At 43.3% G+C, this 15,859-nt stretch overlaps 1 pseudogene; it reads left to right on the plus strand.

The window, feature by feature from the left end:
• Positions 1-951: 951 nt before the first annotated feature.
• LOC110504209 (sphingosine-1-phosphate phosphatase 1-like) lies at positions 952-10,727 on the plus strand (annotated as a pseudogene).
• Positions 10,728-15,859: the final 5,132 nt, after the last annotated feature.

A 15,859-nucleotide genomic window follows, 5' to 3' on the forward strand; every position in this document is an offset into this window, starting at 1 on the left:
ATCTGATTACAACATTTTTGCTGGTTACATAACGGATTGCAGTTGCCATTGTTTTGTAATCCCTTACATGTAATCTGTTACTCCCCAACCCTGTTGACTACATTAAAATGTTGGAAGCCCTCAAAGTCCTCAGTTCAATGCAAAACGGCCATTATAAACTGGGTGGATCGAGCCTGAATGCTGAATGGCTGACAGCAGTGGTCTATCAGTATACCACAGGTATAACAAAACATGTATTTTTACTGCTCAAATTACATTGGTAACCAGTTTATAATAGCAATAACGTACCTCGGGGGTTTGTGATATATGACCAATTTACCACAGATAAGGGCTGTGTCCAGGCACTCCACATTGCGTTGTATATAAGAAGCCGTGGTATATTGGCCATATATCACACCCTTGCTTAACTAGAGGCCTCTATCATTCTCTATGGTTTACTCAGACATTGTGAAGCTCGTCCACAGCACCACGAATAGAAACACAGTCCTGTTTAAATTCTGAGTGCGTCACCTATCCCTTCGTGTTCCCGAGCACTTCATAGATCTGTCAGTAACCAGATAGCTAGCTACTTGAGATAGCGAAGCAGATTGCATTGGTTTCAAACAACTAGCTACGGACAACTAGCAACAACTAACCTCTGTCATGGAAAATGCATTTGCCGCGTTTTGTACAGTATCGTATCGCCTATTGTTTTAACAGGTCTTATTATTGTCTTCGACAGGAAAACCTGTTATTTTTATTTATTTGCTCCTCTTGTTGAAAGTGTTTATTTTCTGGGAACTGGCTATACAGCTAAACTGAGCAGTTAACGTTACGTTACTTCCATGATGCACAAGCTACTACTTGACTAACTAGTTAATGGTGCCATGATGCATGAGCTGCTGCTTGACTAGCTAGTTAATGGTAATTTATAGTAAATACACAGTGCTCTACATCAGAATCAACATAACAAAATATATGATGACGCAATTTGTACAACTATGCAATAATCTCAAAGACCCGATTCATCTAGCACGGTTTCAGCAGATCTGCGGTGTACATGGGACATTTTCTAGGAACCCAGTGGAGATTAGAGGAGTGGAGCGAGGTCACTTGCACAACGTCAATGGCATAAGCCATCTCCAGGGTGAAAGTGAGAAATGTATTGTCAACGGAGGCGGAGAAGGGGAGAAAACAGATAGTCTTCGGCAGAGGAAAGTCACCTCCCCAGGGAACAGTTGGATACAGGAAGGTGTAGATGCTTCTCAGAATGGGGCAATTGTCATTCCTGCTGCGGTGGCCATGGCCGGGCACAGCTGCAACGGTGGCCACCTCGCTGGAGCACCTCACAGAAAATGGCTCAAGTGGCGTCAACAGGTCCGGAGTGGAATGCACCTCCGAGAACCCTGAGGACCTCAGTCCTTCTAGGAGCACTGTCAAGCCCTTGCACAAAAACTATCTGACAGGCGATGAGGGGCAGGAGTTTTTAATTGAGAACAAGTTTGTGTACTACCTTTCGGAACCAAGCTGGGCAATGAGCTGTTTTACATCACCTTTTTCCCGTTCTTCATCTGGAACATGGACCTTTACGTCAGCCGGTGACTGATCGTGGTCTGGGTTTGGGTCATGGACCTGGGCCAGAGCAAGGATATCATTGGCTGGTCCAGGCCAGTCTCAGACTTTCACCGCCCATGGTCATGATGGAGATGTTCTATAATTCTGATTATAACCTGAGTGATTCGAGCCGTGAATGTTGATTGGCTGACAGCCGTGGTATATCAGACCATGGGTATGACAAAACATGTATTTTTACTGCTCTAATTAAGTTGGTAACCAGTTTATAATAGCAATAAGGCACGTCAAGGGTTTGTGGCCATGTATTACAACCCCTCGGGCCTTATTGCTTAAGTACATTATGCCCTCTATGCAGTGGCGGTTCTAGCTTGTATGGCTCCCTGGGCATGCAGCCAAGAGAAGGGACTTATAATTATTATATTCAGCCCAAGGGCACAACTGCCACTGGCCATTATAAAAGGCATGGATTTTTTAGGGGCATTATGGCCACACAAAGGGGATGCCTCAGGGAAATTTGAATTCAAATTCTGAATGAGAGACTGATGAAGTGTGTGCAGGCTGCGCAAAAAAACAAAGCAGAGCTTATGCCTTTCATGCAACTTTTTGAGTCGCATCATTCTGCCTTAAAATGTATAAAGAATTGTGTGGAAGGTGTGGAAGCCAGGAGATGCTAAATGTGTTCATGTTAATTAACGGTCAATTACCGTTAGATCTGCAATTATTGTCTTGACAATCACCGGCTGACAAAATGTAATGACCGCCACACCCCTAGTGACTACCACGAACTTACTATGAAACTTCATGTTGACGCCATTGTCCTCAACAGCTGCCAGTTCCATAAAAACACTGCCAAGTGGGGAAGCACTTTGATACTTCCTCATCCTAATTGAAAAAGCAAACAGCAACATGTGATTTACTGCCAGCCAATAATGCGGTATAAAGGCGCTGTTCAGACAGCAAGTGGCGGACTAGGTAGCCCACTCATTTTCAAAGAAGCCTAGGCAGGGGGGCAAGATTTTCATTTTTACATTTTAGTCATTTAGCACAGGCTCTCATCCAGAGTGATTTAAAGTTAGTGCATTCATCTTAAGATAGCTATGTGGGTCAACCACATATCACAGTCATAGTAAGTACATTTTCCCTCAATAAATAGCTATTACTTTAGGGTTTCAGATGTTTTCAGAAGATGGGCAGGGACTTTTCTGTCCTAGCTTCAGGGGGAAGCTGGTTCCACCATTGTGGTGCTAGGACAGAGAAAAGCTTGGACTGAGCTGAGTAGGAGCTGCCCTCCCATAGGGGTATGAGGGCCAAGAGATCAGCGGTGGCAGAACAGAATGCTTGGGTTGGGGTGTAGGGTTTGAGCATAGCCTGAAGGTAGGGAAGGCCAGATCCTGTTGTTGCTCTGTAGGCAAGTAACATGGTCTTGTATTGGATGTGAGCTTCGACTGGAAGCCAGTGGAGGTTGCAGAGAATTTGGGTAGGTTGAACACCAGGCGGAGCGGTCAGCAGTGCTCATGCCCGTGGAAGCTGTTTAGTTGAGGTGGAGAAAATAAGATTCTGCTCTTTTTTTCAATAGTTTGCAACTGCAGCTAGCCAACTACTGTTATCGTCCCGCCTCTTCTTCTGTGGGGTTTATCGGCGGTTTATCGGCGGCATCCAACGTTATGGTACATTACTGTCAACTACTGTACTGGAACGTCCCCGCCTCCCGCCTGTGTAGAGTTGTAGCTTAACTTGTTTCACGCTGGATTTATTAAGTCTGGTGCTGCTCTGCACAAACAAGCTTGTTAGCTAAAGCTTGTTAGCTAGCTAGCTCAAAGGACATTCAAAGCAGCCGCTCCTCCTTCCGTAGGTATAATTCTGTGGACCTAATTCAGATAATGCATGTCATAACAAGATGCCCAGCGCTTCAAGCCACCTCCTGAACCCTCTCTAGCTCTCTTCCCACCCGCAAAATTTCCGTTGCATCTTGCGCCATAGGCTACACTTGTCTGTCCATCATGCATCTAAACAACTAGCTTGACTGCTCTATCTGCACTGATTGGTGAAGTAATTTAATTGGCTAAATGTAAAAAAAACTGTTGATTTCACAGGTTAAAAAAGGAACAGAAAGGAATGATTTTTTTCTGGTTCGAAACGATTAAGAACTTTATTTTGTTGGTCGGAACAGTCCAAACACACCAACACAGTCATGAAGAGGGCACGTCAACACCTCTTCACCCTCAAGAGGCTGAAAAGATTTGGCATGGGCCCTCATATCGTCAACAAATTCTACAGCTGCACCATTGAGAGCATCTTGACTGGCTGGATCACCGCTTGGTATGGCAACTGCTTGCTATCCGACCGCAAGGCACTAGAGAGGGTAGTGCATAAGGCCCAGTACATCACTGGGGCCGAGCTCCCTGCCGTCCAGGACCTCTATATGAGGCGGTGTCAGAGAAAGGCCCTAAAAATTTTCAAAAGATTCCAGCCACCCAAGTCATAGACTGTTCTCTCTGCTACTGCATGGCATACGGTACCAATGCACCAAGTCTGGAACCAACAGGACCCTGAACGGTTCCTACCCTGAAGCTATAATAATGCTAAATAGTTAGTTAAATAGTTAACCAAATAGCTACCTCGACTATCTGCATTGACCCTTTTTGCACTAACTTTTTTTGACTCATCATATACGCTGCTGCTACTGTTTACTATCTGTCACTTTATTCCTAGTTATACAGTGCATTCGGAAAGTATTCAGAACCCTTGAGATTTTCCACATTTTGGTACTTTACAGCCTTATTCTAAAATGTATTAAATTCATTTTTCCCTCATCAATCTACACATAATATCCCATAATGACAAAGTAAAAACAGGTTTTTAGACATTTTACACAAGTATTCAGACCCTTTGATACGAGACTCAAAATTGATCTCAGGTCCACCCTGTTTCCATTGATGATCCTTGAGATGTTTCTACAACTTGATTGGAGTCCACCTGTGGTAAATTCAATTGATTGGACGTGATTTGGAAAGGCACACACCTGACTATATAAGGTCCCACAGTTGACAGTGCATGTCAGAGGAAAAACCAAGCCATGAGGCCAAAGAAATTGTCCGTAGAGCACCGAGACAGGATTGTGTCGCGACACAGATCTGGGGAAGGGTACCAAAACATTTCTGAAGCATTGAAGGTCCCCAAGAACACAGTGGTCTCCATCATTCTTTAATGAAAAAGGTTTCGAACCACCAAGACTCATCCTAGAGTTGGCCGCCTGGCCAAACTGAGCAATCGGGGGAGAAGGGCCTTAGTCAGGGAGGAGACGAATGGCTTTGGCGGGGCTTTGAAAGAGGGTGTTGTTGGTAATAACGTACTCCTCCATGATCATAGGCATTATCACAAATCCCCCATAACAAGAAGCAAAAATAAATGTTAAATGGTGTTTAAATAAATGGATTGGAATTGAATCACTGGCTCACATTGGGATTTGTATTCATGCACAGTTTATAAACATTGCTCCATTTTGCGTCATCTCCCACACAACCTGCTTGCCTCAGCTCCATGGGAATCCTTGCGGGAAATGAGAACATCACATAATTATATTTGCCTCTGTGAAGTGCCTTGAGGTATACAGTGCAGACCCATCCGTCCTATAAGCAGCAATGCTGTCATCCCCACCACCGTGAAAGATGGTGTGAGAAGAGAGAATGCGACTTTAAGCCTGAAACGTTATTTGAAGAAGAAAGTAAAGGTCATTTCTAGTATTTTCTCTGTTTTGTAACAGACCACACATCTCAGCTGTGGCAGGCAGGCAGGCAGCAGGCCCAACTGGAGAGTGAGACTAGTAGCGATGAGGCATGCTGACTGTCCTAATATGGACCTGCCTTTTGGCCTCCATTTCTACAACTGTGCACCAGAGAGACAGAACTGTACATGTTTGACTCTGCACCTGTTTGTGAGTGACAGAGTGTCTGTTTTTCAGAGCATGTGCGCTTGTTTCCACAATTCCCATTAAGTCCCACGTGGTAATTTATGTTGTCTCTCACTGGAAAGATGTGATTGGCCTGGTTGGCTACAGTCTTGGGTTTGACTGTCGGTCGCCCGGGCAACTGCTGCTATGGTGATGCCTGTATCATGTCTCAGGGAGTTGACTGATGGAGTGACACAGAGCAGTCAACCACACACAGGCAAGGGAGTTAGTAGATACCCAGCCCCAGGCAGTGATCCTGTGTAGCCTCTCTCTTCCTCCTGCTCCCCCTCCATAGGCTCACTGACCCCCTCCTGTACACCATTGATCTGTGGGGCTCCCAGGCTTGTTTCCAGCTCATATAACAATATAATAGCAGAGCTAATGCTGAAGGGGCTTAATGCTGTGTCTGGGAGACACTATATCAGTTGCTGTTTTCTGGGGGCTGCTGGAGTGTAGAACATCCATTTGTGGTCTCAGACCGCTGCCAGGCTTCAATGCTTAATGTGTTCTGTATCAGCTTAAAATCTCATCACGCTCAATGAAAACGCTTCCCCCTCTTTTTTTTTTACACAGGAATGCTTTGAATTGTATCTAAAATAGTTTGCGTAGATAGCCCAGCCTCATGTTCTCTACCATCTGAGAGGCTAACAGGCTGATCCTCCAGTTCAGGCCTCTCTCATTAAACTGGGAATATACAGTCATCATAACTAATGAGGCCTGATAGCTGATCCTGTTAAATCATTAATGGCAAAACAAGAGACCAGGAAATGAACGTTAGGCCCTAAGGAGGACATGAAGTTGTCTATAATCTATCCTCCTCCCATGCTTTCTGTAATGGCAGTCCATTTAATAGGGCCTATATCATAGTTTATTCTGTGGGTTGTATGCCACAGTTCTCAGTGTCTCTCTCTAATGGCTTTATGAGCCCTGGTTTGGTGGTAAGGGGTTAAAGTGAGTACTGATTATCACTAAATTATGCCAATGTAGCCAACGTACAAGCTACATTTTCAGGTTCTCTCGGTTAAGCCTAGTTGGACCAAGTGAGACAACAGTTGGGACAGACTAGCGATAGCAATCACAATGAGAGACTCTTAATGACTAAGAGAAAGGTGATAAAACATTACAAGGGCATTTAGCTCTTGGACTATCTCACCTCTGGATCTCTGAAAATCCTTTTGATTGTAACATGTGGTCTTGCAGTGATCCTACTGCATGATGCCACACTTGTGACCATGGAAGGGCGTGTCCATGGCTTTGGTAGACATGTAGGCCAGGGTGGGTTAATGACTGACAGCATGAAGAGAGGGGGAGAGGTAGGGTGATCTCTGGCGTGTTGGAGTATAAATAGTTAACTGTCCTGGTTACTGAGCCGTAGATAGATGAGAGGTGTTTCACCATGGTGAAAGTGAAGATCAAACATCGATAATAACACTGGCTCACTCAAATGTCCCTTAAAGCTAGAATCCTTAATTGAAACAGTAACAACGCTTACTACCTGCCCCTGTTTCACTAAAAATCTTAAGGAATGGAGCTGGAGAAATGTAAACACTCTCAAATTCATAGAGAGAGCTATGGATGCATGGACTGATGCATGGACTGACTAAATGTATAGTGTTAACCATGTTAAAAACATTGGAGTGAGTTAAACAAGCTTACATTTTGGGGTTCTGATGGGGTACAACAGTTGAACTAAGCTCATGAGGCATTTATAAGTTATGTTCTTCAAATCAAAATGTATTTGTCACATGCACCGAATACAACAGGTGAAATGCTTACTTACAAGCCCTTAACCAACAAGTTTTAAGAAAATACCTAAAAAAAAGTAAGAGATAAATGTAACAAATAATTAAAGAGCAGCAGTAAAATAACAATAGCGGGGGCAATATACAGGGGGTACCGGTACAGGGTCAATATGCGGGGGCACAGGTGTCGAGGTAATATGTACATGTAGGTAGAGTTATTAAAGTGACTATGCATAGATAAATCAAATCAAATGTTATTGGTCACATACACATGGTTAGCAGATGTTAATGCGAGTGTAGCGAAATGCTTGTGCTTCTAGTTTCGACATTCCAGTAATATCTAACAAGTAATCTAACAATTCCCCAACAACTACCTAATACACACAAATCTAAAGGGGTGAATGAGAATATGTACATAAGTATATGGATGAGCAATGGCCTAGCGGCGTAGGCAAGGTGCAGTAGATGGTATAGAACAGTATATACATGTGATACGAGTAATGTAAGATATGTAAACATTTTTAAAGTGCCGTTGTTTAAAGTGACTAGTGATCCATTTATTAGTTTCCAGTGATTGGGTCTCAATGTAGGCAACAGCCTCTCTGAGTTGGTGATTGCTGTATAGCAGTCTGATGGCCTTGAGATAGAAGCTGTTTTTCAATCTCTCAGTCCCAGCTTTGATGCACCTGTACTGACCTCGCCTTCTGGATGACAGCAGTGTGAAAAGGCAGTGGCTCAGGTGGTTATTGTCCTTTTTGGCATTCCTGTGACATCAGGTGGTGTAGGTGTCATGGAGGGCAGGTAGTTTTTAGTGTCAAGGAAAATGTATGGAGTAGAAAGTACAAAATGTAGTGAAGTAAAAGTAAAAGTTGTCAAAAATATAAATAGTAAAGTACAGATACCCAAATAAATGACTTAAGTAGTACTTTAAATTATTTTTAACGAAGTACTTTACACCAGTGCTTGTCCTGAAACCACTCCTGCGTTGTTTTGGCTGTGGCCTTAGGGTCATTGTCCCTTTGGAAGGTGAAACTTCACACCAGTCTTAGGTCCTGAGCGCTCTGGAGCAGGTTGTTGTAACTCTAAAAATCACATCCATATCTTAACAAAAGTATGGTCATCATTTATCATATCCTATGCACGACTAATTAGATGCAAACTTGACAGATAAATCCTTTCCAAGTTACAGTATTTGGTCCATACAGCTTTTAATAACATCACAAAATGAAAAGCAATATTACATACATTTTCCATAGTTCCCCACTCACATCGTTACGTTAGAAATATTGTTCCATTATTCACTTTTTGGACATTAGAATTTTGGGCAGGCAAAGTGTCTGTGAACAAAGACATTCCTTTGGTTGATACTGAAGAGCAAGAGAGTGCCATCGCCGGCTTAATTTACAACCAAGTGTGAGCTGTCAACCCGGCAGTTCCCTCCTCCCCCCTTAGTGGGTGGGAGAGGGTCTGGTTATTGACAGTCATTGCCAAGCTGATCTGACCCATTGTGATCCTCACAGGACAGTGATGACAAGGTTTTCATCAAAGATCTCTTTGTACTTTGCTCCATTCATCTTTGCCTCAATCCTGACTAATCTCCCAGTGCCTGCCGCTGAAATACATCCCCACAGCATGATGCTGCCACCACCATGCTTCACCGTAGGGATGGTGCCAGTTTTCCTCCAGACGTGACGCTTGACATTCAGGGCAACGAGTTCAATCTTGGTTTCATTAGACCAGAGAATCTTGTTTCTCATGGTCTGAGAGTCTTTAGGTGCCTTTTGGAAAATTCCAAGCGTGCAGTCATGTGCCTTTTACTGAGGAGTGGCTTCCGTCTGGCTACTCTACCATAAAGGCTTGATTGGTGGAGTGCTGCAGAGATGGTTGTCCTTCTAGAAGGTTATCCCATCTCCACAGAGGAACTCTATAGTTCTGTCAGAATGACCATCGGGTTCTTGGTCTCCTCCCTGATCAAGGCCCTTCTCCCCCGACTGTTCAGTTTCGCCGGGCGGCCGGCTCTAGGAAGACTCTTGGTGGTTCCAAACTTCTTCCATTTAAGAATGGAGGCCACTGTGTTCTTGGGGACATTTTTTGGTACCCTTCCCCAGATCTGTGCCTCGACACAATCATGTCTCTGAGCTTTATGGATAATTCCTTTGACCTCTGACATACACTGTCAACTGTTGGACCTTATATAGACAGGTGTGTGCCTTTCCAAATCATGTTCAATCAAGTTGTAGAAACATCTCAAGGATGATCAATGGAAACAGGATGCACTTGAGCTCAATTTAGAGTCTCAAAGCAAAGGGTCTGATTACTTATGTAAATAAGTTATCTGTTTTTTATTTTTAATACATTTGCAAAAATGTCTAAAAACCTGTTTTAGCTCTGTCATTATGGGGTATTGTGTCTAGATTGCTGATAAAAAACCAACATGTAGTTGGATCCTGTTCATACCGTTCTCATTCTTTCACAAGAAAATAATCACTGTAGAGAATGACCTGGGGTTTTATTGGACATGAGTCACACAAGGCTGTTGGTGTGCATAGTCCTTGTTCTGTGGCCTCCAAGGAATTTCACACCAAATGGTGAAGTGATCTGGAACGTCACCCAAATATACATGCGCAGGACAGTATTTGTGTCATTTTTCTACTTGCTAAATACTATAGCTTGCTTCATGACCCTTGGCCTGATTCTGCTCAGAGGCAAGAGCTCACTGTCCTGATGGGTTGTTCTCCTTAGCCAATTCTGTTTCTGCACGTCACCCCACCACTTTCTGTCAACAAACTTGTTCCTCTATTATGAAATGAAAATCTGTCAACGGGATAAAAGTCTGTCTTACATTACTCAAATGATTAAAGCATTGTTAAGATCATGTATGTGGGAGTGCTGTCTGTATAACTCATATGTTTCTAAGCTATTGTTGTTGTTGTTCCTAGGACATCATTGCTGGCTTCCTGTACAGCCACCTGATCCTGGTGGTGTTCCAGCCGGGAATTGGACCTGATCGACAACTTCAAGCTGATGTATCACTACGCCCCCCTCATCATCATCTCCCTGCACCCTTCTCCTTCACTCTGGACACCTCTGGCACTTCACAGGGAGACACCGCTCAGATCCTGGGCACCGGCGCTGGCGTGGCCCTGGCCTCCCACCTCAACCACCAACTGGGCCTGATGTCTGACCCCCCGCTGGACCTGCTGCCCCTGTCCCCATCGGCCCTCAGGACCTGCCTGCTGCCTGTGGCAATGCCGAGGTTCTGCCTATGCATGCTGGTGTTGCTGGCCACCAGGGCCCTCATGAAGGCCATCACCATTACTCTGGCCTGCAGTATCTAAGGCATCCCAAGTAGAGGCATGAGGAAGGCCTGACAGCACATGGAGGTGGAGCTGTCCTACAGGTACATTGTGTACGACATGGTGGGCTTCAACACCCTCTTTCTGGTGCCACAGCTTTTATTAACCTTCCGGCAGCTGTCCTGATGGGGGAGCCCTGTGGATCTTCCAGTCCCCTGCCCTCGCCCTGCCCAAAACCAGGCCATAGGAACATGGGAAATTCACACCCTAGATGCGTGAATAACAAAAACATGAACACCACACAATGGTTAATATAACAACATTAGCAGATAATTAGCGTTTCCTTTTTGGGGGGTAAATGGAGCTTAATATATTGGTAAAAGTCACCTTGTCCTAGAGAGATTTACACATTTATCAAAACATCACGCAAGGGTCAGCCTACACTAAACACAGCCCTTATTTGAAGTGTTTCTAAAATCTCCTATGGGAAAAGTAAATGGTGGAAAACGATTGGAACCATTTCCCGGTTTGACCGCTGGGTTTTATGGGTATTATGACTCATACTGTGGTACTCTATCATGACACCTCCATCGTGGGGGAAGTGAGGTGCCAAGATGGCGGCTTGAACAGACGCTTTTTTACCGAGCTCCGTACCAAATTTAAGAAAGATTGTGAGAAAAAAAACAAGTTTACAGTCATTACTATTACTGTTTTTATTTGTTCAAGATATAAGACCTTTCCTGTGACTGGAATAATAATTGGATAATTTATTTTGGCATGTCCATGCAAAGTCGTGACATCAAAAGAAAGGAAGAAGTTAGCCGTTCTATTGCTAATCAACAAGAGAGAAACGTGCTTTAGATACCTGCCGTAACTACTCTTGGCCTATGGATAATAAAATGCTTTCGAATGCTGTTGAAGATGACGAATTCACCCTCTTTACCGGTTACTCTGTGCAAACCTCCACCCTCCAAAAAACCCAACATGAACTCTGACATCGTGGCTACCCTCTCCTTACTCATCAACTCCAGGTCTGACACCATTGATAAAATGGTAGGCGCGAACACCATGGTTATCGAAGGCTTGAAAAAGACTGTGAAGTTTGCATGCGGTGAAATCAAGGATATGAAAATGAGTTGCAAATGTTGAAAAAAGTGTGGAAAAGAATAACAATGTCTACCATAGACGTCTCACTGATCTGGAACAATGCACAAGAAGATGGAACCTGAGACTCTATGGCTTGCCAGAGGTGGAGAATGAAGATGTACGAGGAGAGGCTATCCGCATCTGCCAAGAAGTTATGGCTGCAGAGAAGAACAAAGTTGGTGATACAATCAACGTTGTGCATTGCCTTGGCAAGAAGCAACAGCAAAACGATTCAATACCTAGGGGTATCATCATCCTCTTCACTGCCAGATTCTACAGGGATGCTGTCTGGAAAGCTGCTAGGAAGAACGCCTTCCTTCAGAGCCATGGTCTGCGTTTCGCCGAGCATCTCAGCCCGGAGGACATGGAAAGAAGGAACAAGTTGTGGCCAACGATCAAGATAGCACAAAGTGAGGGGAAGGCTGCTTACTTCGTCGGAGGACGAGGTTTTATCAACGGTTCAGAAATCCATATTCCTCCCTAAAATCTCACCAGAAGGAACAGACTGATGGTTTCAGCCATGGTATTCTCATTTTCCTTATGTGGTTTACCTAACAAGCATCAGGTGACTATTTTTCAGGAATGCTCAGGTAACTCAATTTATTTGTTTGTTCTTCTATGACCAGAAGACCTATTTTGTTTACAAACTTACGAAGAAGATTGAAAGCTGTATTTATTTATTATGTATGCAGTAACTAAGATACGGTTTTAAAGGGCATACAGGTCTGCTCTGACTTTACACGGTTATTGTTCTATTTAGTTATTAATACTTATTTCCAAGTGAAAAAGGTATTTTTTATTCAATTTTTTTATGATCAGTTTTCATATGCACTTAAAATAGTAGGTACCCTTTTATTTAAATTATTATTTTGTATTTTATTTTTCAGAATAGTTCCTGATTACACTAAAGAGGGTTTTTAGTCTCTCTTACTACAATAACCCTTGGTTTGGTCTTGAACATAATTTTCAGTTGAGTTGAATTTCAAAGCCGGATAACGTCTAGCTCAAAGTTTATGGAATAAGCTATTTTCACTTTAAATTGACTTAAATGGTGCAGATCTCGGTTCCTTATCGTTTACGTTCACTGCTCCTACGTCTTTGACTCATCCTACTACAGTTTATACTTTTATATAATCTTTGTTGTTTTGTCTTTGTCTATAGTTTCTCTTAATGCTACGGGGTTACGAAACAATATGAAACGCAAGGCCTTATTTTTATTTGCTAAACAATTTCGAACAGATTTTTGCTTTTTTTCAAGAGTCTCACCCAATTTCAGCTGATGCCAACTTCTGGAGGTTGTAGTGGGACAACGATATTTGGCTCTCTCATGAATCTGAACGCTCCGCCGGTGTCACTACAATGAAAAATACCTTTGGTGGTAATATTTTACACTCGGAATGTGACCCCTTTGGTCACATTATTTGTCTTGTGATCAGTTACAATGACATTATGCTCATTACTGTAAACTTCTATGGGTACAACACTAAACATGTGAATGATGAGTTGCTTGAATCTATAGAGCAACATATACTTCATTGGTTATCTAAATTTCCCAATTCGTTATTATTGATAGAAGGGGACTTTAGCATTACTATAGATAATTCAACTGATAGATGGCCCCCAGGTAGGCCAACCAATCAGAATTTGGGTTGAATACCTTTTATGGAAAAGTTTGATCTTACTGATATATGGAGAGAGAGGTTTCCGGCCGAAAGATCATTCACTTGGAGTAACAAAACAGGTTCCAGACAATCCAGAATAGGTTTTTGGCTTATATCCAAATGTATTGATAGTGAGTGTGTTACTACAAATATTTGTACTACTCCCCTCACGGACCATAAGGCCATTTACATTGATATCAAAATATTTACCCCTGATACTAACCTTGGTAGAGCATCCTACTGGAAGCTAAATAGCTCATTATTAAATCACGATATAGTTAAATTTGAGGTTAAAGATCTGCTCTCACACTTTTGGGAAAGGGCTTGTGAAGAAAAATCTTATTGCAAGAACTGGGAGCTCTTTAAATTTGAGGTGTCCAAATACCTTAGAAAATATGGAAGTAATCTTGCTAAGACAGAAGAGCTGAGGAGGAAAGGTGATCATTAAGATGACTTCCCTTTCTCAGAGGTCCCCAGCCGGCATCTCGGGGGAGGAGAAGATGGAACTAATTGAGTTACAAAATAAACTGGATGATATATATATATATATATATATATATATATACACTGCTCAAAAAGTAAAGGGAACACTAAAATAACACATCCTAGATCTGAATGAATTAAATATTCTTATTAAATACTTTTTTATTTACATAGTTGAATGTGCTGACAACAAAATCACACAACAATTATCAATGGAAATCAAATTTATCAACCCATGGAGGTCTGGATTTGGAGTGACACTCAAAATTAAAGTGGAAAACCACACTACAGGCTGATCCAACTTCGATGTAATGTCCTTAAAACAAGTCAAAATGAGGCTCAGTAGTGTGTGTGGCCTCCAAGTGCCTGTACGACCTCCCTACAACGCCTGGGCATGCTCCTGATGAGGTGGCGGATGGTCTCCTGAGGGATCTCCTCCCAGACCTGGACTAAAGCATCCGCCAACTCCTGGACAGTCTGTGGTGCAATGTGGCGTTGGTGGATGGAGCGAGACATGAAGTTCCAGATGTGCTCAATTGGATTCAGGTCTGGGGAACGGGCGGGCCAGTCGATAGCATCAATGCCTTCCTCTTGCAGGAACTGCTGACACACTCCAGCCACATGAGGTCTAGCATTGTCTTGCATTAGGAGGAACCCAGGGCCAACCGCACCAGCATATGGTCTCACAAGGGGTCTGAGGATCTCATCTCTGTACCTAATGGCAGTAAGGCTACCTCTGGCGAGCACATGGAGGGCTGTGCGGCCCCCCAAAGAAATGCCACTCCATGACTGACCCACCGCCAAACCGGTCATGCTGGAGGATGTTGCAGGCAGCAGAACGTTCTCCACGGCGTCTCCAGACTCATGTCTGTCACGTGCTCAGTGTGAACCTGCTTTCATCTGTGAAGAGCACAGGGCGCCAGTGGCGAATTTGCCAATCTTGGTGTTCTCTGGCAAATGCCAAACGTCCTGCACGGCGTTGGGCTGTAAGCACAACCCCCACCTGTGGACGTCGGGCCCTCATACCACCCTCATGGAGTCTGTTTCTGACCGGTTGAGCAGATACATGCACATTTGTGTCCTGCTGGAGGTCATTTTGCAGGGCTCTGGCAGTGCTCCTCCTTGCACAAAGGCGGAGGTAGCGGTCCTGCTGCTAGGTTGTTGCCCTCCTATGGCCTCCTCCACGTCTCCTGATGTATCTCCTGGTAGTGCCTCCATGCTCTGGACACTACGCTGACAGACACAGCAAACCTTCTTGCCACAGCTCGCATTGATGTGCCATCCTGGATAAGCTGCACTACCTGAGCCACTTGTGTGGGTTGTAGACTCCGTCTCATGCTACCACTAGAGTGAAAGCACCGCCAGCATTCAAAAGTGACCAAAACATCAGCCAGGAAGCATAGGAACTGAGAAGTGGTCTGTGGTTGCGACCTGCAGAACCACTCCTTTATTGGGGGTGTCTTGCTAATTGCCTATAATTTCCACCTGTTGTCTATTCCATTTGCACAACAGCATGTTATATTTATTGTCAATCAGTGTTGCTCCCTAAGTGGACAGTTTGATTTCACAGAAGTGTGATTGACTTGGAGTTACATTGTGTTGTTTAAGTGTTCTCTTTATTTTTTTGAGCAGTGTATATATATATATATATATATATATATATATATATATATATATAGATTAAAAGCAGAAGGAGCCTTTATTAGATCTAGGGAAAAATGGATTGAGGAGGGAGAACAGAATTCCTCCTATTTCTTTAGAATTGAGAAATTTCACTCTAAAAATAACACTATCCATAAGTTAAACATTGATGGTGTTATTACAGATGACCAAAAATTATTTGCTAAATACTGTAGCAATTTTTACAGAGAATTGTATAGCTCTACGTACTGTCAGTGTCACGTTCATTATAAGGATTGGACCAAGGCGCAGCGTGGTATATTATTTCTTAAAAGAATGAAACACTGAACAAACTAACAAAATAACAAAACGAAACGTGAAGCTATACAAACGAGTGCTGACAGGCAA

This window comes from Oncorhynchus mykiss, chromosome 25 (genome assembly GCF_057628025.1).
Source record: "Oncorhynchus mykiss isolate SJ-2025 chromosome 25, ASM5762802v1, whole genome shotgun sequence".
Taxonomy (NCBI): domain Eukaryota; kingdom Metazoa; phylum Chordata; class Actinopteri; order Salmoniformes; family Salmonidae; genus Oncorhynchus; species Oncorhynchus mykiss.